This window comes from Pan paniscus, chromosome 15 (genome assembly GCF_029289425.2).
Source record: "Pan paniscus chromosome 15, NHGRI_mPanPan1-v2.0_pri, whole genome shotgun sequence".
NCBI lineage: Eukaryota > Metazoa > Chordata > Mammalia > Primates > Hominidae > Pan > Pan paniscus.
In genome coordinates, this window is record NC_073264.2 from 46,638,367 (window position 1) to 46,666,069 (window position 27,703).

Consider the following 27,703-nt stretch of genomic DNA (forward strand, 5'->3'; position numbering starts at 1 on the left):
AAGTGATGAGAGGGACAGCAGCCCTAGAAAAGAGCTAGGGGAAATGAACAGTACTGTCACAAATGTGGGGAGGCTCTTGTGTACTTGCTCACTGCCATCATTGTACTTTGAATACTGATAAAAGAAGGAGCACAAGACTGCCCTTCTTTGTTTACCAAGTAGGTGAGGTCAGGCAGCTAAGGCAAAACAAAACAAAACAAAACCAAAAAAACACACAAAAACTGAAAAATCCAGCTAAAGACCTTAAGACATGGCCCCAGGAAGTTTAAAAAACTTTAAGAGGGCTTAATCTTCCAGAGTGTATAAGATTGGCAAAGGGGTTCAAGTCAAACTTATCTAGATCTCAGGTGGCAGGGAAAAGAGCTAACATAGCTGGGCTGAGACTATTTTTAGAAAGGCCTGGCTGCAGGGTTGGCCTTTGGCTGGCATCTGGGTACTTAGATTTTGGGCATGTTTCCCACCATTCTCTGACTTATAAGCGTAGTTTATTGTGCCTAAACTATTTGTGCAAACAATGTGGCTTACGTTAAGCACCTGCCTTCATTCTGAGAATCTGGAATTTAGGTATGTCCTAGGCAGAGGTTCTTATATGGCCAGCTCCCAGTAAAACCTTGGGCACTAAGTCTCTAATGAGATGTCCTAGGAGGCAACATTTTACAAGTGTCATAGTTCAATGCTGAAGCAATTTAAGTTGCCCTATATGACTCTACAGGGACAAGATTCTTAGAAATGTGTACTTGGTTTTCCTTAGACTCTGTCCCATGTATTTTTTCCCTTTACTGATTTTGCTTGTACCCTTTGGCTGTAGTATATCATAACTGTGAGTTCTGTGAGTCTGCCTAGCACATCACCAAATCTGGGGATGGACTTGGGGACTCCAGGCACAGAACCATAACTGGAATAGACTTACAGGTGAAATAAAAGTTGTAATGTGGGATATGGTACATTCTGGAACTTAAACTAGGGATGTTTGAAATAACTCTTTACTAGCATTTTAACTCTTGACAACTGTATCCAGAAATTAACACATGTGGACTGAGGTCCTTCTAACATAAGAACAATAAAATCAGATTAAGGGAAGTGGAGCCCATATAATCTTCCCCTGCTCTCAATATAAATGGAATCTTGTGAATTTAATCTACTAGAAGAGTAGTTAATAATCTGTTAATGGAAAATCCCTAAATGGACCTTTTGGTAGAAAACTCCTCGTTCTAGCAGTGCAGGCACAAATAAAGGGAGAGAGCCCCACTGACAGCATGACAAGAATTTTATGGCCTGATGTTAAGCATCCATAGTTAATATGGTAAATTTTTCTTAGTTAAATGCAAACCAAGTTCCTTTCGCCTTTCTTCTTTGCTGAACATTTTTAAATGTTAGAGTTTGACAGCAAACTCTGTTAGAAATCCAAGGAAAAATGCCCTTACATCTAAAAGAAAGTGCTAACTGAATTGTAAATGCATACAATTTAGTGTTAGGACATAGTCTGGCTTGTACAATGTGTCCAAGTGGGACAAAGCCTCCATTTGGGGAAATAAATCCCTTTGCTTAAAAAAGTTGTAACAGGCCGGGCGCGGTGGCTCACGCCTGTAATCCCAGTACTTTGGGAGGCCGAGGCGGGCGGATCACGAGGTCAGGAGATCGAGACCATCCTAGCTAACACGGTGAAACCCCGTCTCTACTAAAAATAGAAAAAATTAGCCGGGCGTGGTGGCGGGCGCCTGTAGTCCCAGCTACTCGGGAGGCTGAGGCAGGAGAATGGCGTGAACCCAGGAGGCGGAGCTTTCAGTGAGCTGAGATCGGGCCACTGCACTCCAGCCTGGGCGAAAGAGCAAGACTCCGTCTCAAAAAAAAAAAAAAAAAAAAAAAGTTGCAACAAAAAAATTTCAGTCTTTTCAAAGACTATTTAAAAGAATATTTGACTTTTGTTTTGTCTATTCATTCTCAAACTGAAGTAGGAAAATATGCCTTTGAAACTGTTTTTTTTTAATATGCAGTTTATTTATATAGCCCTTTTTGGTGTTTTGACACTCAAAAGGTTTATCAAAGCATGGATAGCTGCTACTCTGCTACATTTAGAACTCTACAAAAACTAACAGTGAAGGTAATGATTTCTTACATGAACAAACAAAACTGGATTTATACACTGCCCTGTTACCAGAGGTAGGACCTAAATTAAGGGGGAATCTTGAAGTCGTGTGGTTCCAGTTCTGCCTTGTTCTTACTATCGACTACTGGTTGGTGTCTTCACATACTGATAAGGTAACTGGCATGTTGCTCAAAAAGCAAATGCATTTGGAATATGTGATATAGTTGATTAGTTTGGATATTTTAGATTAAGATGAATTATTTGGAGAGAGGTGAGGGTGTTACTTTCCCTTTTTATGTAGAGATAGGTCTTTGAATTAGATCAAATAGGATGATCATATAACTTATCATTCAACAGGACACTTTTGAGAGTCAAGGGGAAAGCTATTAATAATTACATTGGGATAAAATGTATAATGTATAAACTGGGATTATTCCTGAGAGAACTGAGACATGTGGTCATCTCAACACTGAACACTTATTTTCTACTCTTTTTCCTTTCATGGGTATTATGGGTATTTGTGAGATTGTGAAGTATTTTAAATGTGGGAGAAAATATCAGCAAACCTGTGTTTGTTGATATTAAAACATGGCCTCAAAATTCTTTGTTACTTAACCCACTGAGAGGTGGGGTATTATTTTCTCTATGACACCACCCCTTGAATCTGAGTGGGCCTATGGCTTCTTTGAACAATAGAGTATGATGGAGGTGATGCTGTGTGATTTACAAGGCTGAGTCAATAGATGATGTAGCTTTTGCCTTGTTTCTGGGGCACTCCTGTTTGGAGCCCTGAGCTGCCACATAGGAAATCTAATGACCCTGGGACCATCATGCCATGAAGAAGCAAAGCCACAGATATTACAGGTCACATGCTGGTGTTCTGGTCAGCAGTCCTAGTCTTCAAGTCATCTCAGAGTAGATGTATGTGAGTGAACAAGCCTTTAGATGACCCCAACATGTAGCCTTTAAGTCTTCCCAGTTGAGACCAGTGTCACTGTGGAGCAGAGATGAGCCATCCCTGCATGACCCTTTCTAAATTTTCTGACCCACCAAATCCATGAGCATAATAAAATGGTTTTTTTTAAGCCATTAAGTTTTAGGGAAATTTGTTATACAGTAATAGTAATGGGAATACTGAGCTTTCTATTTTTGCATTTATCTGTTTCAAGGTACTCCTGGACTTTCCGTAGTACCCTTGGCTCTGAGCAGAAAAATCTCACTGTTCTACAAACACACTGTTGGTCCTCTCTGAGGTGGATCCCTATGTCTTGAGTCACTCTCTCCACATATTAGCTCTCTTGAGGCACATTTATTTTCTTGAAATTTATTGTGGACTCTGATACATGCTGACTTTCTTCTCCGAATCATGATATTATCCACTATAATATCAATAGTGTATCAATAGAGCTTTAGTCTATGCTATTTGTATTGCTCACTGTTGTTTTATATGTTTCTTTTCTCCTCAGGTTGGTGATAATACAAGTTCCTTGAGGATAGGAGGCATGCTGTGTGTTTTATATTGTGTAGCATAATATAGTGGTAAACACAGGGGAGAGATTATTTTCCTGGTACTTCCTGAGACCATATTTATATTTTCAATATTTCACTTTGATCACAAAGTGTGGTAGATATCTGATATTGGCATTTAAAAGCCATTATCAAGGATAATTTTGAATTGTAAAGAAAGAGCAGAAGAGATTATTTTAGATGTGCTTGTGCAAGGTAAGTTAATGAGATACTGGGAAACAAAAGCACAAAATGAATAGCTTTATTTGTGGGATAAACAAGGCTCTCAGAATGTGCCAATAAAAAAATCTTTATTATTAGGTGGATTTAGATTCTTTTAAAGCTTTTGATCATGTTTTATGTCTAATAAAGTTTCTTCAGGGAAAAGTAAAGTCTAAAATCTTTCCCATAAATTAGTTGATGCTTTTATTTTTCCTAAATCCATGACCATGTTCAAATAAGGAAAGCTTTAAGGGAGATTCCTTAGCAATGGATAAAAAGAAATTCTCAAAGAATTAGAAATATGCTAAGGAGATGCAGAAGAATGTTTTAAGGTTAATTGCCTAGGTGGATTTTCAGGTTACATGAAGATAGGGTACAGGTTACATGAAGACAGGGTAGTCCTGATAAAATGTGATACTCCTGCAGTATCTTCTGGGCTGACAATAATACCATTTATTTCCTCTTCCTCATCCTTACTCAATCCTGAAATCTACAGTAGAAGATTGGGGTAAAAGTTTCTAAGTTCTCCATTTCATCTTTTGGGAGTAGCATAAAGTAGCAAGGAAGATTTGAATATGGAAAAATATGTGAAACTGTAGATAAATGTTGTCAGAGAACATTCAAATAAACAAACAGTGAAGACACCATTATACAGAACTAATCATCTGAGAGTGCTCTCTTGCTTAGTAGTTTTAAGAAAGAGTAAAACCCTCAAATGTAAGTTTTAATTTGCTCTAGATTTTTGATTATACATCATGATCCTTCAGTTTCTTTCTCAAGATTTTATTCTTCGCAGAAGTTGCCTTCTTCCAGGTCTCCAGGTCAACATAATATTTTTGATCCTATAAAAAATTTTCAGATTCTACTATTTTGAGGCTGTGATAAAGGGTTCAAGAGTTTTTAGTAATTAATCACTTTTTTAAAGGACCTTTGACTTTACCAGTTCTGTGGCTCCTAATTAACCTTACCTTTGAGCACTAGAAGTAATGGTTGACCCAGAAAGTGTTCTCTTTTTAGACCCCACACAGGAAGACTGTTCAAGATGTCTGTGCCACAACTGTTCTTGGAATAAGTTCAGAAACCTAATGATATATGCTGATGGGCTCAGAAACCAATTTTAATCAGGTGATTTAGAAAACTTTTCAAAGATATCAGTCAGTGAATGCCTACAGGGCAATCGATAATGGATACATAGCTTAATTCTAAAGTGTAGGGACATGAGCAGAGAGAGGTTGGCACAACATGCCCTGTGGCTTCTACATCTGAGGACTTGGTTGCTCAAAGGTAAAGTGAATTGGGTCTGTTGATTCTTTTTTATAATTAAATATCCCTTGGTTTATGAAAGAAACAGCGGAGATACAACAATGTGTCTTTGAGAATCACATACATTTCAAAAGTATGCAGCTCCAAGTCACTAGAAAAAGGGTGGATTCTGGAGCACACATATATGTTCTAGTTGGTAGTGTCAGTGGTGGTCATCCTCTGCTTCTTTGTTGGCTGGGTATCTATGAACATAGGGAAAGGCAGGTGGCAGCATCTTTCTATGTTCTGAATGAAATTTTAGAGAGTTCTATGTCATGCATTCTACTTGAAATGAGAGGTTCACAGTGAGCAAAGATTAAGAAAGGAAGAAGAAAAACTTGTCATAGTTTCCCATGGGCCAGGAAACATTTGTATCAAGGAAGGACAATAATAAAATTTACAAGTTAGCTTTTTGCTTACTTTTAATAAAAAAAGCTACTTTTAATAAGGTTGATTAGGCATTTGGGGAATGAAGTATAAGCAGAAGCACAATTCACTAATTTGTTAATTATTTTCTTTGTTGTGGACCTCAATTAGTTTAGTGTTTAACAGTGATAAAGCATAGTCAGAAAGAAATGAACCTTGTTAAAGAAAACTGCTTAATGGCTATTTTTCACTGCGAGCCCCAGAAACTCTCCACACTCCTTATTTGTACAAGTGCTATGTACTCTATGTAATTTTTTTAAATATAAAGAAAACAAAAATCCTTACATTGCCACTCTAGATAGAACTACTCAATGTTTTTTCTCATTCATAATTTTTACATTATTGAGATACTACTGAATATATAAAGTTTTCCTGCTTTTAATATAAGCATTTTCCAGGTTTATTGCAAATTCTTCATGAACATGTTTAATGCTTACATAATCTGTTGGTTCCTGATTTAATGCCCACAACCTACTTTGAGCAGAGTTGACCCTTCTGGGTATTAGCAAGCAATGGAGTAAGCATTCTAAATGGCAGGCTGCTGCAATTGATCCAATCCCAAGCCAATTTACCCAGGCCATCAGGAAAATGAGCTTTGTGTTTTTCCAGCTAAAAGTCTCTTTCTGGTAATGATGCAGAAGAGTATAATACATTTTATGAATGCACAAAACTCCTTTTGTTTATACAGGTTATCACCAAATTCAGCAATAGGAACAACGGGTCTACCATACCTAAGACATTCCCAAGCATCCAGCTGCAGTGAAATTCCTGAAATATAAAACCCAAATTTATTCTCTTTGTCATTTAGAACCTTTTACTTGACTAATTCAATGGGCCCCTCTCAGAACTTTCCTTAAGATGAAACTAACTAGGACATTTTGCTTTATTCCTAGTTAACAATTACCACATTTATATATGGAATTTTATCAAAATATAGATGGCATAAAGAGAAGGCACCAATCTTAGGACAACAGAAAAAGGTACATTTTCAACTCCATTTTTGCCTACATCTTAGCCCTACTAGGTTAAACTCCCACAGAGGTCTTGGCTGACCTCACTTCTATAATTTTAACACTGTAAATTTTCTGTTGAGTTTTTCTTGTTTCATCTGATTTTGTATAGGGTTACCCTTGTTACTCTATTCTACCCTGAATTTACTGACTGATGACTTCTTTTGTTTGTAACAATACTTAATAACAATTTATCCTCCAGTATTGATATCTCTGATCAATACCATCTAACACATTACCTAATATATTCCAGTGTATGAAGATACTATAATTTTCTAGCATTATGTAATATGAGCATCCTTGAATTTTGTTGTTGTTGTTGTTGTTGTGTGTTGGCATTCGTTCTTAGGATATATTTCCTGAAATAAAATTACTAGATGAAAATTTGTCAGAGCTGGGTGAAGTGGCACATGCCTGTAATCCCATTTATTCAGGAGGCTGAGGTGGAACAATTGCTTGAGCTTAGTTTGAGACCAGCCTGGGAAACATAACAAGACCCCCAAGACCCCATCTCAAAAAAATTTTTTAAATGAACGTTTTAAAGTTCTTAATGTGTATTTCCAAAGTGCTTTCCACTGTAGCAGCATATGGTATACATATGAAGCAATTACTGGTAGTGATGTCAAGATTGTGACTGTGCTTGTTAGGAAGCATCTATTAGCTATAAATGTACTTTAATGTATATTTATGATTATCTGACTGAGATATTTTTATTTGAAGCTTTATGATGAAACAAGAAAGACTGCCCTTACCAACGTACAAATGAATGATAGTACATTTACTCTGTAATTAATTTAAGCACATATTAAATATAAAAACCATGAATACTATAAATATTGTTGTAATATCCATTTCCAGTTGTTACTGTCTAAGGAATCAGGAAACATCCTTTGTTTATTATGCTAAGAGAATGGTTGCTCTTTCAGTGTGAGCTCTCTCTAAAATTTCCCTGTCCAAAGACCAAAATACTCGTTTGCATGTTCCATCCTCTTTCCTAACTCCCTCTCAGCACTTGGTCCTTTTATTATTGAAGGTTCTTCTTACTATTTGCAAGAATTTCTTGTTTTTGTTATTTCTAAATACAAAAAAATTTCTTAAAGTCATAGATGTTTGTTGACACATTAGATAAGAAGTGTTGCTTTTGCCATTATGTTTTTGGTAGCATGCTTTACTCATTCCTTGGGAATTGCTTCTTCCTGCTCTCTCTCTGTGTCTTATTCATTTTCTTACTGCCCAGTAACTCACCTGCTCACATTCTGAATGGTTATCTCTAGCTACTATTTTAAATATCGCATTTATTTAAATGCTAGCCAATAACTCCCAAATTTTCAACTCCTTTCCAGGTCTCCCCCAACTCCAGATTTGCCCAGCTCTCTCCCCACTTCATATTTGTATATCCAGCTGCTTAACTGATGTTTTCACTGAGATGTTGAATGAGCATCTTAAACTTCATATATGTAAAACTGAACTTCTAACCTCCCTATTCTTAATTCTGTTTTTTATTATTATTATATTTTAAGTTCTAGGGTACATGTGCACAATGTGCAGGTTTGTTACATATGTATACATGTGCCATGTTGGTGTGCTCCACCCATTAACTTGTCATTTACATTAGATATAGCTCCTAATGCTATCCCTCCCCCCTCCCCTCACCCCATGACAGGCCCCAGTGTATGTTCCCCACCCTGTGTCCAAGTGTCCTCATTGTTCAATTCCCACCTATGAGTGAGAACATGCAGTGTTTGGTTTTCTGTCCTTGCGATAGTTTGCTGAGAATGATGGTTTGCAGCTTTATCCATGTCCCTACAAAGGTCATGAACTCATCCTTTTTTATGGCTGCATAGTATTCCATGGTGTATATGTGCCACATTTCCTTAATCCAGTCTATCATTGATGAACATTTGGATTGGTTCCAAGTCTTTGCTATTATGAATACTGCTGCAATAAACATACATGTGCACGTGTCTTTATAGCAGCATGATTTCTAATCCTTTGGGTATATACCCAGTAATGGGATGGCTGGGTCAAATGGTATTTCTAGTTCTAGATCCTTGAGTAATCGCCACACTGTCTTCCACAATGGTTGAACTAGTTTACAGTCCCACCAACAGTATAAAAGTGTTCCTATTTCTCCACATCCTCTCCAGCCCTGTTGTTTCCGACTTTTTAATGATCGCCATTCTAACTGGTGTGAGATGGTATCTAATTGTGGTTTTGATTTGCATTTCTCTGATGGCCAGTGATGATGAGCATTTTTTCATGTGTCTTTTGGCTGTATAAATGTCTTCTTTTGAGAAGTGTCTGTTCATATCCTTTGACCACTTTTTGATGGGGTTGTTTGATTTTTTCTTGTAAATTTGTTTAAGTTCTTTGTAGATTCTGGATATTAGCCCTTTGTCAGATGGGTAGATTGCAAAAATTTTCTCCCATTCTGTAGGTTGCCTGTTCACTCTGATGGTAGTTTCTTTTGCTGTGTGGAAGCTTTTTAGTTTAATTAGATCCCATTTGTCAATTTTGGCTTTTGTTGCCATTGCTTTTGGTGTTTTAGACATGAAGTCCTTGCCCATGCCTATCTTCTGCATGGAATTGCCTAGGTTTTCTTCTAGAATTTTTATGGTTTTAGGTCTGACATTTAAGTCTTTAATCCATCTTGAATTAATTTTTGCATAAGGTGTAAGGAAGGGATCCAGTTTCAGCTTTCTAAATATAGCTAGCCAGTTTTCCCAGCACCATTTATTAAATAGGGAATCCTTTCTCCATTTCTTGTTTTTGTCAGATTTGTCAAAGATCAGATGGTTGTAGATGTATGGTATTATTTCTGAGGGCTCTGTTCTGTTCCATTGGTCTATCTCTGTTTTGGTGCCAGTACCATGCTGTTTTGGTTACTGTAGCCTTGTAGTATAGTTTGAAGTCAGGTAGCGTGATGCCTCCAGCTTTGTTCTTTTGGCTTAGGATTGTCGCGACAATGCGTGCTCTTGTTTTGGTTCCATATGAACTTTAAAGTAGTTTTTTCCAATTCTGTGAAGAAAGTCATTGGTAGCTTGATGGGGATGGCATTGAATCTATAAATTACCTTGGGCAGTGTGGCCATTTTCATGATATTGATTCTTCCTACCCATGAGCATGGAATGTTCTTCCATTTGTTTGTGTCCTCTTTTATTTCATTGAGCAGTGGTTTGTAATTCTCCTTGAAGAGGTCCTTCACATCCCTTGTAAATTGGATTCCAAGATATTTTATTCTCTTTGAAGCAATTGTGAATGGGAGTTCACTCATGATTTGGCTCTCTGTTTGTTTGTTATTGGTGTATAAGAATGCTTGTGATTTTTGCACATTGATTTTGTATCCTGAGACTTTGCTGAAGTTGCTTATCAGCTTAAGGAGATTTTGAGCTGAGATGATGCAGTTTTCTAAATATACAATCATGTCATCTGCAAACAGGGACAATTTGACTTCCTGTTTTCCTAATTAAATACCCTTTATTTCTTTCTCCTGCCTGATTGTCCTGGCCAGAACTTCCAACACTATGTTGAATAGGAGTGGTGAGAGAGGGCATCCCTATCTTGTGCCAATTTTCAAAGGGAATGCTTCCAGTTTTGGCCCATTTGGTATGGTATTGGCTATGGGTTTGTCATAGATAGCTCTTATTATTTTGAGATACGTCCCATCAATACCTAGTTTATTGAGAGTTTTTAGCATGAGGGGCTGCTGAATTTTGTCGAAGGCCTTTTCTGCTGCTGAATTTTGTCGAAGGCCTTTTCTGCATCTATTGAGATAATCATGTAGTTTTCGTCTTTGGTTCAGTTTATATGCTGGATTACGTTTATTGATTTGCATATTTTGAACCAGCCTTGCATCCCAAGGATGAAGCCCACTTGATCATGGTGGATAAGTTTTTTGATGCGCTGCTGGATTCGGTTTGCCAGTATTTTATTGAGAATTTTTGCATCAATGTTCATCAGGGATATTGGTCTAAAATTCTCTTTTTTTGTTGTGTCTCTGCCCGGCTTTGGTATCAGGATAATGCTGGCCTCATAAAATGAGTTACGGAGGATTCTCTCTTTTTATATTGATTGGAATAGTTTCAGAAGGAATGGTACCAGCTCCTCTTTGCACCTCTGGTAGAATTCGGCTGTGAATCCATCTGGTCCTGGACTTTTTTTGGTTGTTAGGCTCTTAATTATTGCCTCAATTTCAGAGTCTGTTATTGGTCTATCCCGTTCTTCCTGGTTTAGTCTTGGTAGGGTGTATGTGTCCAGGAATCCATCCATTTCTTGTAGATTTTCTAGTTTATTTGCATAGAGCTATTTATGGTATTCTCTGATGTTAGTTTGTATCTCTGTGGGATTAGTGGTGATATCCCCTTTATCATTTTTTATTGCATCTATTTTATTCTTTTCTCTTTTCTTCTTTATTAGTCTTGCTAGTGGTTTATCAATTTTGTTGATCTTTTCAAAAAACCAGCTCCTGGATTCAATGATTTTTTTGAGGGGTTTTTTTGTGTCTCTATTTCCTTCCGTTCTGCTCTGATCTTAGTTATTTCTTGCCTTCTGCTAGCTTTTGAATGTGTTTTCTCTTGCTTCTCTAGTTCTTTTAATTGTGATGTTAGGGTGTCAATTTTAGATCTTTCCTGCTTTCTCTTGTGGGCATTTAGTGCTACAAATTTCCCTCCACACACTGCTTTAAATGTGTCCCAGAGATTCTGGTATGTTGTGTCTTTGTTCTCACTGGTTTCAAAGAACATCTTTATTTCTATGTTCATTTTGTTATGTACCCAGTAGTCATTCAGGAGCAGGTTGTTCATTTTCCATGTATTTGAGCAGTTTTGACTGATTTCTGAATCCTGAGTTCTAGTTTGATTGCACTGTGGTCTGAGAGACAGTTTGTTATAATTTCTGTTCTTTTACATTTGCTGAGGAATGCTTTACTTCCAACTATGTGGTCAATTTTGGAATAAGTGCGATGTGGTGCCAAGAAGAATATATATTCTGTTGATTTGGGGTGGAGAGTTCTGGAGCTGTCTATTAGGTCTGCTTGGTGCAGAGGTGAGTTCATTCCTCGATATCCTTGTTAACTTTCCGTCTCATGGATCTGTCTAACGTTGCCAGTGGGGTGTTAAAGTCTCCCATTATTATTGTGTGGGAGTCTAAGTCTCTTTGTAGGTCTCCAAGGACTTGCTTTATGAATCTCGGTGCTCCTGTATTGGGTGCATATATATTTAGGATAGTTAGCTCTTCTTGTTGAATTGATCCCTTTACCATTATGTGATGGCTCTCTTTGTCCTTTTGATCTTTGTTGGTTTAAAGTCTGTTTATCAGAGATGAGGATTGCAACCCCTGCTTTTATTTGTTTTCCATTTTCTTAGTAGATCTTCCTCCATCCCTTTATTTTGAGCCTATGTGTGACTCTGCATGTGAGATGGGTCTCCTGAATACAGCACACTGATGGGTCCTGAGTCTTTATCCAATTTGCCAGTCTGTGTCTTTTATTTGGAGCATTTATCCCATTTACATTTAAGGTTAATATTGTTATGTGTGAATTTGATCCTGTCATTATGATGTTAGCTGGTTATTTTGCTCGTTAGTTGATGTAGTTTCTTCCTAGCATTGATGGTCTTTACAATTTGGCATGTTGTTGCAGTGGCTGGTACCAGTTGTTCCTTTCCATGTTTAGTGCTTCTTTCAGGAGCTCTGGTAAGGCTGGCCTGGTGGTGACAAAATCTCTCAGCATTTGGTTGTCTGTAAAGGATTTTATTTCTCTTTTACTTATGAAGCTAGTTTGGCTGGATATGAAATTCTGGGTTGAAAATTCTTTTCTTTAAGAATGTTGCGTATTGGCCCCCACTCTCTTCTGGCTTGTAGAGTTTCTGCCGAGAGATCTGCTGATAGTCTGATGGGCTTCCCTTTGTGGGTAACCTGACCTTTCTCTCTGGCTGCCCTTAACATTTTTTCCTTCATTTCAACTTTGGTGAATCTGACAATTATGTGTCTTGGGGTTGCTCTTCTCAAGGATTATCTTTGTCGCATTCTCTGTATTTGCTGAATTTGAATGTTAGCCTGCCTTGCTAGGTTGGGGATGTTCTCCTGGATAATATCCTGCAGAGTGTATTCCAACTTGGTTGCATTCTCCCCGTCACTTTCAGGTACACCAATCAGACGTAGATTTGGTCTTTTCACATAGTCCCATATTTGTTGGAGGCTTTGTTGATTTCTTTTTACTCTTTTTTTCTCTAAACTTCTTGCTTCATTTCATTCATTTGATCTTCAGTCAGTGATACCCTTTCTTCCATTTGATCTAATTGGCTACTGAAAGTTGTGCATGTGTCGCGTAGTTCTCATGCCATGGTTTTCAGCTCCATCAGGTCATTTAAGATCTTCTCTACACTGTTTATTCTAGTTAGCCATTTGTCTAATGTTTTATCAAGGTTTTTAGCTTCTTTGCAATGGGTTCAAACATCTTGCTTTAGCTTGGAGAAGTTTGTTATTACCGATCTTCTGAAACCTTCTCTCAACTCATCAAAGTCATTCTCCATCCAGCTTTGTTCTGTTGCTGGTGAGGGGCTGCGTTCCTTTGGAGGAGAAGATGCACTCTGATTTTTAGAATTTTCAGCTTTTCTCTTCTGGTTCCTCCCCATCTTTGTGGTTTTATCTACCGTTGGTCTTTGATGATGGTAACATATGATGGGGTTTTGGTGTGGATGTCCTTTCTGTTTGTTAGTTTTCCTTCTAACAGTCAGGACCCTCAGCTGCAGGTCTGTTGGAGTTTGCTGAAGGTCCACTCCTGACCCTGTTTGCCTGGGCATCACTGTAGGACCACAAATATTGCAGAACAGCAAATGTTGCTGCCTGATCGTTCCTCTGGAAGCTTCATCTCAGAGGGGCACCTGTCCCTATGAGGTGTCAGTTGGCCCCTACTGGGAGGTGCCTCCCAGTTAGGCTACTCAGGGGTCAGGGACCCACTTGAGGAGGCAGTCTTTCCGTGCTGGAAGAACCACTACTCTCTTCAAAGCTGTCAGACAGGGACGTTTAAGTCTGCAGAAGTTTCTGCTGCCTTTTGTTCAGCTGTGCCCTGCCCACAGAGGTGGAGTCTACAGAGGCAGGCAGGCCTCCTTGAGCTGTGGTGGGTTCCACCCAGTTCGAGCTTCCTGGCTGCTTTGTTTACCTACTCAAGCCTGAGCAATGGTGGGTGCCCCTTCCCCAGCCTCGCTGCCACCTTGCAGTTCTATCTCAGACCGCTGTGCTAACAATGAGTGAGGCTCCATGGGTGTGGGACCCTCTGAGCCAGGCATGGGATATAATCTCCTGGTGTGACGTTTGCTAAGACCATTGGAAAAGCCCAGTATTAGGGTGGGAGTGACCCGATTTTCCAGGTGCTGTCTGTCACAGCTTCCCTTGGCTAGGAAAGGGAATTCCCCGACCCCTTGCGCTTCCCAGGTGAGGCACTATCTCACCCTGCTTTGGCTCACGGTCCATGGACTGCACCCATTGTCCTGCACCCACTGTCCAACAAGCCCCAGTGAGATGAGCCCAGTACCTTAGTTGGAAATGCAGAAATCACCCGTCTTCTGCATCACTCACTCTGGGAGCTGTAGACTGGAGCTGTTCCTATTTGGCTATGTTGGAATGTCCCCCTCCTAATTCTTACAGCAAAGATTCTGAAACATGATTTGTCAGCAGTTTTGTTTGTTTGTTTGTTTTGCTTAGTTGATGGCAACTCATTCCTTCTAGATTGTTCAGGCCAAAAGCTTGAACTGATCTTTGACTTCTCTCTTCCGTGTTTTACTTTTAGTCTACTCACAAATCTTGTTAGTTTACCTTTAAGATGTAATAAAAATCTAACATTCCTTACTACCTCTACTGCTAACAAACCATTTTGAAGGACAATTAATTTTTACTAATGAATTATTGCAATCATTTCCTAACAGGTCTTCTTGCTTATATCCTTGACTTACTATACTGGGTTAAATTGTGTTCCCCCCCAAAAAAATTCATATCCACCTGGAACCTCAGAATGTGACCTTATTTGGAAATAGGGTCTTTGCCGAGATAATTAATTAAGATGAGGTCTTACTGGATTAAAATGGGTTATAATCCAATGGCTGGTGTCCTTATAAGATGAGTAAGCAGAGACACACAGAGAGTGAGAAAGCTGTGGGAGAATGGAGGTGAAAAGAACCTCTATCTATTATAAGCAAAGGACTGCCAAGGACTGCCAGTAGCACTATAAGCTGGAAGAGTCAAGGATGAATCTTCTTGAGTTTGCAGAGAGAGTGTCCCTACCAACACTGATTTTGTACTTCTAGTCTCCAGAACTATGAGAGAATGAATTTCTATTGTTTAAGTCACCCAGTTTGTGGTACTTTATTATGAAAGCCCTAGGAGATTAATACACTCACTATGGTTGATTTTCGTAGAGCAGCCAGATGGCAGAAGTGTTATCTCTGTCATTCCTTTACAGTCATTGCACAAATGTCATCTTCTTAATGAGGCCCAGCCTGACCACCATATTTAAAATCATAACCTGCTCCCTGCTCTGACCCCACTCCTGGTCTTTTTTTAAAAGTTATTTTATTTATTTATTTATTTATTTATTTATTTATTTATTTATTGAGACTGAGTCTCGCACTGTCACCCTGGCTGAAGTGCAATGGTGCAATCTCAGCTCACTGCAAGCTCCGCCTCCCGGGTTCACACCATTCTCCTGCCTCAGCCTCCTGAGTAGCTGGGACTACAGGCGCCCACCACCACGCCTGGCTAATTTTTTGTATTTTTAGTAGAGACAGGGTCTCATCATGTTAGCCAGGATGGTCTTGATCTCCTGACCTTGTGATACAACCGTCTTGGCCTCCCAAAGTGCTGGGATTACAGGAGTGAGCCACTGCACCAGGCCAAAAGTTATTTATTTTTAATTTCTGTGGGTACATAGTAGGTGTGTATATTTATAGAGTAAATGACATGTTTTGGTACAGGCATGAAATGTGTACTAATCACATCATGGAGCATGATAATGTGCAATAATCGCATCATGGAGCATGAAGTATCCATCCCTCAAGTATTTATCTTTTGTGTTAAAAAAATCCAATTATACTCTTTTAGTTATTTAAAAATGTTCAGTTAAATTATTATTGACTATAGTCACCCTGTTGTATTATCAAACAGTAGATCTTATTCGTCCTTTCTAACTATTTTTTTTGTACCCATTAACCATCCCCACCTTTGCCTGATTCAACTGCCCACTACCCTTCCCAGCCTCTGGTAACCATCCTTCTGCTTCAGCTATCTCTGTGAGTTCAATTATTTTGATTTTTAAATCACACATGTAAGTGAGAACATGTGATTTTTGTCTTTGTGTGCCTGGCTTATTTCGGTTAATATAACAATCTCCAGTTCCATCCATGTTGTTGCAAATGACAGAATCTCATTCATTTTTATGGCTGAATAGTACTCAATTTTGTATATGTACCGTATTTTCTTTATCCAGTAACATGTTGATGGGCACTTAGGTTGCTTCCAGATCTTGGCTGTTGTGAACAGTGCTGGAACAAACATGAGAATGGAGATATCTCTTTGATATACTTACTGATTTCCTTTATGTTGGGTATATACCCAGCAGTGGGATTACTGGATCATATGGTCACACTATTTTTAGTTTTTTGAGAAACCTCCAAATTGTTCTCTATAGTGGTTGTACTAATTTACATTCCACCAACAGCATACACATCCTCACATCCCATCAGCCTTTGTTCTCCACATCCTCACCAGCCTTTGTTATTGCCTGTCATTGGATATAAGCCATTTTAACTGGGGTGAGACAATATCTCATTGTGATTTTGATTTGCAGTTCTCTGATGATCAATGATGTTGATGTTGATGTTGATCATATGCCTGTTTGCCATTTGTATGTCTTCTTTTAAGAAATATCTAATCAGGTATTTTGGCCATTTGTTAATCAGAGTTCTTGTAATTGGGTTATTTCCTATAGAGTTGTTTGAGTTCTTTATAGGTATTGAATATGAATGCCTTGTTAGATTGGTAGTTTGCAAATATTGTCCCCCATTCTGTGGGTTATCTCTTCACTTTGTTGATTGTTTTCCGTGCTGTGCAGAAGCTTTTTAACTTCATGTAATCCCATTTGTTTATTTTTGCTTTGGTTGCCTGTGCTTATGGGGTATTACCCAAGATATTTTTGCCCAGACCAATGTCCTGGAGACTTCCACTAACGTTTTCTTGTAGTAGTTTTATAGTTTGAGGTCTTAGATTTAAATCTGTAGTCCATTTGTATTTAATTGTTGTATATGGTGAGAGATGAGGGTCTAGTTCCATTCTTCTGCATATAGATATCCAGTTTTCCCAGCACCATTTATTGAGAGACAATCTTTCTCCAATGTACGTTCTTGGCACGTTTGTTGAAAATGAATTTACTAAACAACAGATGTTGGTGAGGTTGTGGAGAAATAGGAATGCTTTTACACTGTTGGTGGGAACGTAAATTAGTTCAACCATTGTGGAAGGCGGTGTGGTGATTCCTCAGTGATCTAGAACCAGAAATACCATTTGACCCAGCAATCCCACTTCTAGGCATATACCCAAAGGAATATAAATCATTCCATCACAAAGATACATGCACTCGGATATTCATTGCAGCACTATTTACAATAGCAAAGACATGGGATCAACCCAAATGCCTATCAGCGATAGACTGGATAAAGAAAATGTGGTATATATACACCACACTGTGGAATACTATGCCGCCATAAAAATTAACAAGATCATGTCTTTTGCAGGGACATGGATGGAGCTGGAAGCCATTATCCTCAACAAACTGATGCAAGAAAAAAAAAAACCCAAACACCACATGTTCTCACTTATAAGTGGGAGCGGAACACATGGGCACAGGGAGGGAAACTACACACACCAGGGCCTGTTGGGGCTGGGGTGGGAGGAGGGAAGGCATTAGGAAAAATAGCTAATGCATGTTGGGCTTATTACCTAGGTGGTTGGTTGATAGGTGCAGCAAACCTCCATGGCACACGTTTACCTATGTAACAAACCTGCACATCCTGCATCTGTACCCCAGAACTTAAAAGAAAAAGAAAATGAATTTACTATAGGTATATGGATCTGTTTCTGAGCTCTCTATTCTGTTCCATTGGTCTGTGTGTCTGTTTTTATGCCAGAACCAAGGTCTTTTATTTAATATAGCTCTGTAGTATAATTTGAAGTTAGGTAATGTGATTCCCCCAGTTTTATTCTTTTGCTCTGGATAGCTTTGGCTATTCTGGGTCTTTTGTGATTCCATATAAATTTTAGGATTTTTTTTTTCCCTATTTCTGTGAAGAACGTCCTTGGTATTTTGACAGGGATTGAATTAAATCTGTAGATTGCATTGGGTAGTATGGAGATTTTAACAATATCGATACTCCCAATCCATGAACATGGAATATATTTTCATTTTTTGATATCCTCTTCCATGTCTTTTATCAGTGTTTTTTAGTTTTCCCTATAGATATCATTCACTTCTTTGGTTAATTCCTAAGTATTTAATTTTATTTGTGGCATTTTAAATGAGATTACTTTTAGGATTTCTTTTTCAGATTGTTTGCTGTTGCCATATAGAAATGCTACTGATTTTTATATGTTCATTTTGTATCCTGAAACTTTCCTGAATTTGTTTTTTAATTCTCATAAACTGATACTCGTGTCAGTTTTCTGGTGGAGTCTTCAGGTTTTTCCAAATATAAGATCATATCATCTGCAAATAAGGATAATTTGATATCTTTCTTTCCAATTTGGATGCACTTTATTATTTCTTTGATTGCTCTTGCTAGGACTTCCACTACTATGTTGAATAACAGTGGTAAAAGTGAAAATCCCTTACAAAGTCAACCTAGAAAAATCACTAGCATTTCTATACACCAACAACAGTGAATCCGAAAGCCAAATCAAGAATATGATCCTATTTATAGTTTCCACAAAAAGAATAAAATACCTAGGAATACAGGTAATCAGGGAGGTGAAAGATCTTTACCATGAGAACTATAGAACACTACTCAAAGAAATCAGAGATGACACAAACAAATAGAAAAACATTACATGCTCATGGATAGGAAGAATCAATATTGTTAAAATGGCCATACTGCCCAAAGGAATTTATAGATTCAATTCTGTTTTTAGCAAACTACCTATGACATTCTTCACACCACTAGAAAAAAAACTATTTTAAAATTTATATGAAACCAAAAGAGCCCAAATAGCCAAGACAATCCTAAGCAAAGAGAACAAAGCTGGAGGCATTCCTTCTCCATGTTATTCTGAATTTCTTTGAGTTTCCTCAAAACAGCTATTTGGAATTCTCTGTCTGAAAAGTCACATATCTCTGTGTTGCCAAAATTAGTCCCTGTTGCCTTCTTTGGTGAGGTCATGTTTTCCTGGGTTGTCTTAATGCTTGTAGATGTTTGTCTGTGTCTGGAAATTGAAGAGTTAAGTATTTATTGTAGTCATCACTGTCTGGGCTTGTTTGTGCCTGTCCTTCTTGGGAAGACTTTCCCAGATATTCAGAAGGACTTGGGTGTTGTAATCTAAGCTGTATCTACTTTAAGGGTCACCCCAAACCTGGTAAACCTGTGGTTCTTGCAGATGCATAGAGGTACCACCTTGATGATCTTGGACAAGATCTGGGAGAATTCTCAGAATTAACAGGCAGAGACTCTTGTTCTCTTCCCTTACTTTCTCCCAAACAAATGGAGTTTCTTTCTTTACTCTGAGCTACCTGAAGCTGGGGGTGTAGTGTCACAAGCAACCTTTTGACCACCACCATGGTGACTGTGCTAGGTTAGACTTGAAGCCAGCACAGCATTGGGTCTTGCCCAAGGATTGCTCAAACCAACTCCCTGGCTGCTGCCTATGTTTGCTCAAGGGTATGAGATTTTACAATCAGCAGGTGACAAAGCCAGCCAGGCTTGTGTCCTTTCCTTCAGGGTCACACGTTCACCCAGGCCCTGGGTGAGTCCAGAGGTACTCTCTGGGAGACAAGGAGTACCGTAAAAAACCTTAGAAGTCTATCTGGTGTTCTGCTGTACTGTGGCTGAGCTGGCAGTCAAACCACCAGATGCAGTCCTTCCCACTCTTCCCTCCCCTTTCCAAAGACTGAGGAACCTCAGCCTGTGGCCACCACTTCCACAGGCCCATAGGGAATACTGCCAGACTACCACTGATGTTCCTTTAAGGCCCAAGAGCTCTTTAGTCTGCTTTGGGTGAATGTTGCCTGGCTTGGGATGCACCCTTCAGGGCAGCAGGTACTCCTCTGGCCCAGGGCAGGTCCAGCAATGTCATCCAAGGGCAAAGTCTTATAATTGGAGATCACAAGAATCCACTTGGTGCTCTACTGCCCTATGGCCAAGCTGGTACCTAAGGTTCAAGAAAAAGTCCCCTTTATTTTTCCCTCCAATTTTATTAAGCAGAAGGGATCTTTTCCCATAGCCACCACAGCTGGGAATGTGTTGAGTCTCACCTGAAGCCAGTAAATCTCAGAATCTCACTCAAGTCCCTCAACATAATACCTGGGTATTGCTGCTGGTTATTCAGAGCCCAAAGGCTCTTCAGTTAGCAGGCAATGAATGGTGCCAAGACTCAGTCCTTCCGTTTAAGGTAGCAGGTTTCTTTCTGGCCCAGGGTGAGTCTAGGAGTGTTATCTAGCAGTTTGGGCATGGAGAGGAGGCCTCATGACTCTGACTGGTACCCTATTCTGCTGTGGCTGAGCTGGTATTCAGGATGCAAGACAAAGTCTTCCCCACTATTCCCACTGCTCTCCTCAAGCAGAAGGAATGGATCTCTTTTGGAGCCATGAGCTGTTCAGCCTGGAATTAGGGGAGGGGTGATGCCAACATTCCCTTAGCCTCCCTGGCTGATGTCTCAGTATGTCACGTGTCCTCCTGTCCTCTGGCTCTTGGCCCAGTTTATCACTAGGACTCGCCTAGGTGTTGCAGCCTAGACTGCCTTTCAAGTTTATTTAGAGTGCCAGAGCACATTAGCCCATCGTGGTGAGGCTTGTGGGAACTGAAGTACTGTCCACTGGGATTAACAGTTTCCCCCCTAGGTAGGGCTCCCTCCACCGGTGGGCATAAGCTGAGTTTGGTTCACTTTTCATTTCTGTTTTAACAGGTCAGCACTGAGTTCAATGCCTCAAATTGCTGTGCTTTCCCTGCCTCAGTGCACAGAAACCTCTCTGGACCACTCTGGCACTTCTGTCAGGGGATGAGAAAAGGGTGGTGTCAGTGATTCAGGACTGTTTTTCTACCTTTTCAGTGTCTGTTTCGGCAATATGAAGTTAAAATCAGGTACTGTGAGTGTTCCCTGGTTTTTGACTCTTATGAAGGTGCTTTGTGTGTATGTGTGTGTGTAGATAGTTGTTAAATTGGTGTCCTTGCAGGAGGGATGATTGGCAGACCCTTCTATTTCACCATCTTGTTCCACCTCCCCACTCCTGATCTTTATCTTCTCCTGTTTATTTTTCATACCAAAATTATCTTCTAATATACCAAATAATTTACTTACTTTTAAGTATTATGTATTTCCCCTCACCCCTCACTAGCATTATAAATGTAGCAACATTTGTATGTCTTATTTAATAGAACAGTGTCTGGCCTGTAGGAAGTCTTCAAATATTTTCTAATGGATTCATTCATTTATTCCAAAATATTTTACTGCATACGATGTGTTATGCAGTGCTCTTACTATATTTTCATGTGCTGCATTTTCTGTAGTGCTATATAGTTCATGGAAGTATTTTAAATTCTTTTAATAGCTATTGTTCAGGGTTATTTGTATTTTGTGAGTTGTTGGATATAATGTACCTAGGACAATCTTGGTACATACTAAGTGATATATAAATGTTAATTTTACTTTTGGAGGGAAAAGGAATTGCTTCCTATAATAAATACATTCTAGGCTGGAAAGAAATGTAAATACTATTATTTCTTGGCTTTCTTGAATGCAGCAGCTCAGAGGTGTTCTTTTAAAATAATTTCACATGCACCATTTTATGGGATATAGTAGAATATATGTAATGCAACCATGCTATTTTATATGATAAAAAAGGGCTTTATGTGAGACAAATGGGAGTGGGTTGGTGGGAGAGTAAATACACTTAGTGGATTCATTTGATTTTCAAGTAAGTGCATTTTTAGATTTTGGTATATTTTAAATTTCTTTCTGAAGGACCAGCATTAGTATATTTATCCTACAACATTGTATTTACAAATAGAGAGTACGTTCTTTTAAAAATTACAGAGATTTGATATTCACTTGAAAATTCAGTGTGGCCTATACTAATCCAAATAAAATAAGGAATATGATAAATGGAATTACAAATAAAAATCCTTTCTTAACTCTCTACTGAGATTTGAATAAACTCTAGGACAGAATAAAAGCTGATACAAAAATAAATTAAGACTGTAAGTGAATGTATATATGTAAGTGTGTAAGCATATATATATTTCTATTTTCTTTTCTATATGTCTATGGATATACCTGGTTCTTCAATCTATTTACATATTATTGCTTGGGTATTTCCTTAGTCTTCTGTTTCTACTTGACCAGTGTGTTGTTTTTTTCAAAAGCAATTTTTATTTTCTCATTTTTTTTTTAATCTGGTACATTTTGACTTTCTCTACTTTTTTCCTTATGTTTTATGTATATCAAGCTCGAATTATTTTTACCCATTTAATTTGCCACAAGTGGATTTTAAAGTTTCATTATTTGTACTTGCAATTCTTAATAACACTTTGTGTGTGTGTGTGTGTGCGTGCGTGTGTGTGTGTGTGTGTGAGCAATAAAGCTTTTTAATCACCTGGGTACAGGTGGGCTAAGTCCGAAAAGAGAGTCAGCGAAGGGAGATGGGGTGCGGCTGTTTTATAGGATTTGGGTAGGTAAAGGAAAAAGGGGGGTTGTTCTCTGGGGGGCAGGAATGGGGGTCACAAGGTGCTCAGCAGGGGAGCTTTTGAGCCAGGATGAGCCAGGAGAAGGAATTTCACAAGATAATGTCATCAGTTAAGGCAGGAACAGGCCATTTTCACTTCTTTTGTGGTGGAATATCATCAGTTAAGGCAGGAACTGGCCATCTGGATGTGTACGTGCAGGTCACAGGGGATATGATGACTTAGCTTGGGCTCAGAGGCCTGACATTCCTGTCTTCTTATGTTAATAAGAAAAATAAAATGAAATAGTGGTAAGGTGTTGGGACGGCAAAAATTTTTGGGGGTGATATGGAGAGATAATGGGTGATGTTTCTCAGGGCTGCTTCGAGCGGGATTAGGGGTGGCATGGGAACCTAGAGTGGGAGAGATTAAGCTGAAGGAAGATTCTGTGGTAAACATTTGTCATTTAGAATTATTGGTGATGGCCTGGATACGGTTTTGTATGAATTGAAAAACGGAATAAGAGAAGGAGAATAACAGGTATTAAAGGTCTAAGAATTGGGGAGGACCTAGGACATTTAATTAGAGAGTGCCTAAGGAGATTCAGCATAGTCCTGCCAGCAAAGATTATTTATTTACTTTAAGAGTTAAGAGTGGCAGTTTGGGGATAGCACCAGGAGATATCAGCTGTGATGGCTTGGAGAAACAGTGTAAACTGGCAGTATAAACAGGAGCAGGGCAAGTATGAGTAGTTGAGAACAGTGAATAGGAGTATGACTAGATAGAAGATAGTAGGGATGACAAGTTTTTTGGGGCACAGTCCAAGTTGGTCTGGTGTCTGGAATGAGACTGGGGCCTAATAAAAAGGAGCATCCATACAGGAGCTCAAATAGGCTGTACCCTGTAGTATTCCGAGGACAGGTCTGACTTCTGGGAAGGGAAAGTGGTAAAAGTATTGTCCAGTCCTTTTTAAGTTGGTGGCTGAGCTTGGTGAGGTGTGTTTTTAAAAGACCATTTGTCTGTTCTACCTTTCCTGAAGACTGAGGACTTTAAGGGATATAAAGGTTTCACTGAATACCAAGAGCCTGAAAAAATGCTTGGCTGATTTGACTAATAAAGGCCGGTCTGCTATCAGACTGTATAGAGGTGGGAAGGCCAAACTGAGGAATTATGTCTGACAGAAGGGAAGAAATGACCGTGGTGGCCTTTTCAGACCCTGTAGGAAAGGCCTCTACCTATCCAGTGAAAGTGTCTACCCAGACCAAGAGGTATTAGTTTTCTGACTTGGGGCATGTGAGTAAAGTCAATTTGCCAGTCTGGGGCAGAGGCAAATCCCTGAGCTTGATGTGTAGGAAAGGGAGGGGTAGTAGAATAGCAGATGGAACACTGAGAAGTGATTTCTTTGAGGATATATTTCTAGGATGGAAAGGAAATGAGAGGTTCTAAGAGACGGGCTAGTGGCTTGTAACCTACATGGAAGAGGTTATGAAATGACGACAGAATAGAATGGGCCTGTGAGGCTGGAAGGAGATATTTTCCTTGGTCTAAGAACTATTTCCCTTGTGTGGGAAGAGATTGATAGGTGGCAGTTTCAGCGGGGGAGTAGGTGAGAGTGACCGATGTGAAGGAGAAAAACTGGCCGTGAGGGACAGAATTTGGAAAGCTAGCTGCTTGTCTAGCCACCTTATCAGCATAAGCGTTGCTTAGAGCAATGGGATCTGACACCTTTTGATGGCCTTTGTAGTGAATGACTCCAGCTTCCTTTGGAAGTAAAGTGGCCTTGAGCAGAGTTTTTATTAAAGAGGCATTAATAATGGAGGACCTTTGCATAGTGAGGAAACCTCTTTCAGCCTATATAACAGCATGTTGGTGCAAAATATGAAAGACATATTTACAGTCAGTATAAATATTGACACGTAGTGTTTTTGCAAGAGTGAGGGCTTCAGTTAAGGCAACTAGTTTGGCTTGCTGAGAGGTAGTGGAGGTGGGCAGAGCAGTGGCCTCAGTGATAGATGTGGAAGATAATATAGCATAGCCTGCCTTTGCTGGTGAGTGGTGATTAGGCCTGGTGGAACTGCCATCAATAAACTAAATGTGTTCAGGGTGAGGAACAGGAAATAAGGAAATATGGGGAAATGGGGTGAATGTCAGGTGGATCAGAGAGATACAGTCATGAGGGTCAGGTGTGGTATCCAGAATAATGTGGGAGGCCAGATTGAAGTCCGTGCCAGGAACAATGGTAATTGTGGGAGACTCAACAAAGAGTGAGTATAGCTGAAGGAGCCGGGAAGCAGAAAGTATATGCGTCAGGTATGAGGAAGAAAATAGATATTGGAAGTTATAAGAACTGTAGAGAGTGAGTTGAGCATAGTTTGTGATTTTTAGGGCCTCTAGAAGTATTAAAGCAGTGGCAGCCACTGCATGCAGACATGAGGGCTAGGCTAAAACAGTAAGGTCAAGTTGTTTGGACAGAAATGCTACAGGGTGTGGTCCCGGCTCTTGTGTAAGAATTCTGACCACAGTAACCATGCCTAGGAAGGAAAGGAGTTGTTGTTTTGTGGAAGGGATTGAGGTTTGGGAGATTATTCGGACACGATCAGCAGGGAGAGCACATGTGTTTTTAAGAGAATTATGCTGAGATAGGTAACAGATGAGGAAGAAATTTGGGCTTGACTAAAGTAATGGGGGCTGTCTGTGAAGCTTTGCAGCAGTACAGCCTAGGTAATTTGCTGAGCCTGATGGGTGTCAGGGTCAGTCCAAGTGAAAGCAAAGAGAGGCTGGGATGAAGGGTGCAAAGGAATAGTAAAGAAAGCATGTTTGAGATCTAGAACAGAATAATGGATTGTGGAGGGAGGTATTGAGGATAGGAGAGTATATGGGTTTGGCACCACGGGGTGCATAGGCAAAACAATTTGGTTGATAAGGCGCAGATCCTGAACTAACCTGTAAGGCTTGTTTGGTTCTAGGACAGATAAAATGGGAGAATTGTAAGGAGAGTTTATAGGCTTTAAAAGGCCATGCTGTAACAGGCGAGTGATAACAGGCTTTAATCCTTTTAAAGCGTGCTGTGGGATGGGATATTGGCATTGAGTGGGGTAAGGGTGATTAGGTTTTAATGAGATGGTAAGGGGTGCATGATCGGTCATCAAGGAGGGAGTAGAGGTATCCTATACTTGTGGGTTAAGGTGGGGGGATGCAAGAGGAGACACAAAGGAGGCTTTGACTGGGAAGAAGGGCGGCAATGAGATACAGCTGTAGTCCAGGAATAGTCAGGGAAGCAGATAATTTAGTTAAAAGTGTCTCAGCCTAATAAGGGAACTGGGCAGGTGGGGATAACTAAAAAGGAGTGCTTAAAAGAGTATTGTCTAAGTTGGCACCAGAGTTGGGGAGTTTTAAGAGGTTTAGAAGCCTGCTGTCAATACCCACAACAGTTACGGAGGCAAGAGAAACAGGCCCTTGAAAAGAAGGTAATGTGGAGTGGGTAGCCTCCGTATCGATTAAGAAGGGGACGGACTTGCCCTCCACTGTGAGAGTTACCTAAAGCTCGGCGTCCGTGATGGTCTAGGGGCTTCTGAGGCGATCGGGCAGTGTCAGTCTTCAGCCGCTAAGCGGAGAAGATCTGGGAAGGAGTCAGTCAGAGAACCTTGGGCCAGAGTTCCAGGGGCTCTGGGAGTGGCTGCCAGGTGAGTTGGACAGTCTGATTTCCAGTGGGGTCCCGCCCAGATGGGACGTGGCTTGGGAGGAATCCTGGGCTGCGGGCATTCCTTGGCCTGGTGGCCAGATTTCTGGCACTTGTAGCAAGCTTCTGGGGAAGGCGGGCCTGGAGGAATGCCTGGCCACTGCGGTTTAGGCGTTTGGAAGTTCTTGTGTGCTGGAGATGTGGCTGGGGTTTGTCTCACAGTGGAGGCAAGGAATTGCAACTCAGAAATATGTTGCTACTTGGCTGCCTCTACTCTATTATTGTACCTTGAAGGCGAGGTTAATTAAGTCCTGTTGTGGGGTTTGAGGGCCGGAATTTAATTCTTGGAGTTTTATTTAATGTCGGGGGCAGATTGGGTAATAAAATGTATATTGAGAATGAGATGGCCTTTTGACCTTTTAGGGTCTAGGGCTGTAAAGCATCTCAGGGTTGCTGCCAAATGAGCCATGAACTGGGCTGGGTTTTTCATATTTGATGAAAAAGAGCCTAAATGCTAACTGATTTGGGAGAGGTCGGATAAAGAAAAAGGAGCATTAACCTTGACTATGCCTTTCGCTCCAGCCACCTTTTTAAGAGGAAATTGCTGGGCAGGTGGGGGAGGGCTGGTCACGGAACGAAACTGTAAGCCGGACAGGGTGTGAGGAGGGGAGGTGATAAAAAGATTATAGGGTGGAGGAGCAGAGGCTGAGGAAGAATTGGGACCTAGCTCGGCCTGGCGAGGAGCAGCCTGGGGAGGAGGGGAGAGGTCAGATGGGTCTGTAGAAAAGGAAGATTAGACTCAGCGACGCTTGGGGTTGGGACTGAGGGGACAGGCGGGAGGGAAAGAAGGAAGATTTGGGACGAGTTGCATTGGGCACAGAGACTAGGGAGGGACGGATGTGTAAAAGAATGCCTGGACGTCAGGCACCTCAGACTGTTTGCACATTTTACGACAAGAATTATTTTGATCTTGTAGGATGGAAACATTGAAAGTGCCATTTTTTATTTATTATTTTTTCTATTTCTCTCACCATTTTTCATCTCCACCAAAGTAAAGGTTTTTTCATTTTGTTTCACTTTTGCAATGATCTTTTGTTTGACTGGTATACCGTTTCCCCTCTTCCTCATCCAGCAAACCTCTACTTGTCCTTCTTGACTCAGCTCAGGTAAATGCCATCTTCCCTGGTAGGTCCCGGCTGACCACCCACACCCTTCCCAGATAGGAATAGGTGGTCCTTCTCTGCACTTCTGCACCAACCAGTGCATATGCCTATAATCACATTTATTTTTTATCTGTTTGTCTTTTATTTGACATCCTTCACAGTGGGATTCTTTTGTTCACCTCTGATTTATAATATCCCCACGCATCTCCTGGAACAAAGTAGATAACTCCATACTTTTATTTTAAAGATCGTTGATAAGAAATTTTGTATTTTAAAAAAGTTTATAGGTGGGAAAATACTTTATTTTGTAGATACTTAAATTCAAATTGTTTAGAAGTGTTTGAAATAGTCCTGAAATCTTAAACAATGCTAAGCATTACGAAACAAACATTTGGCCA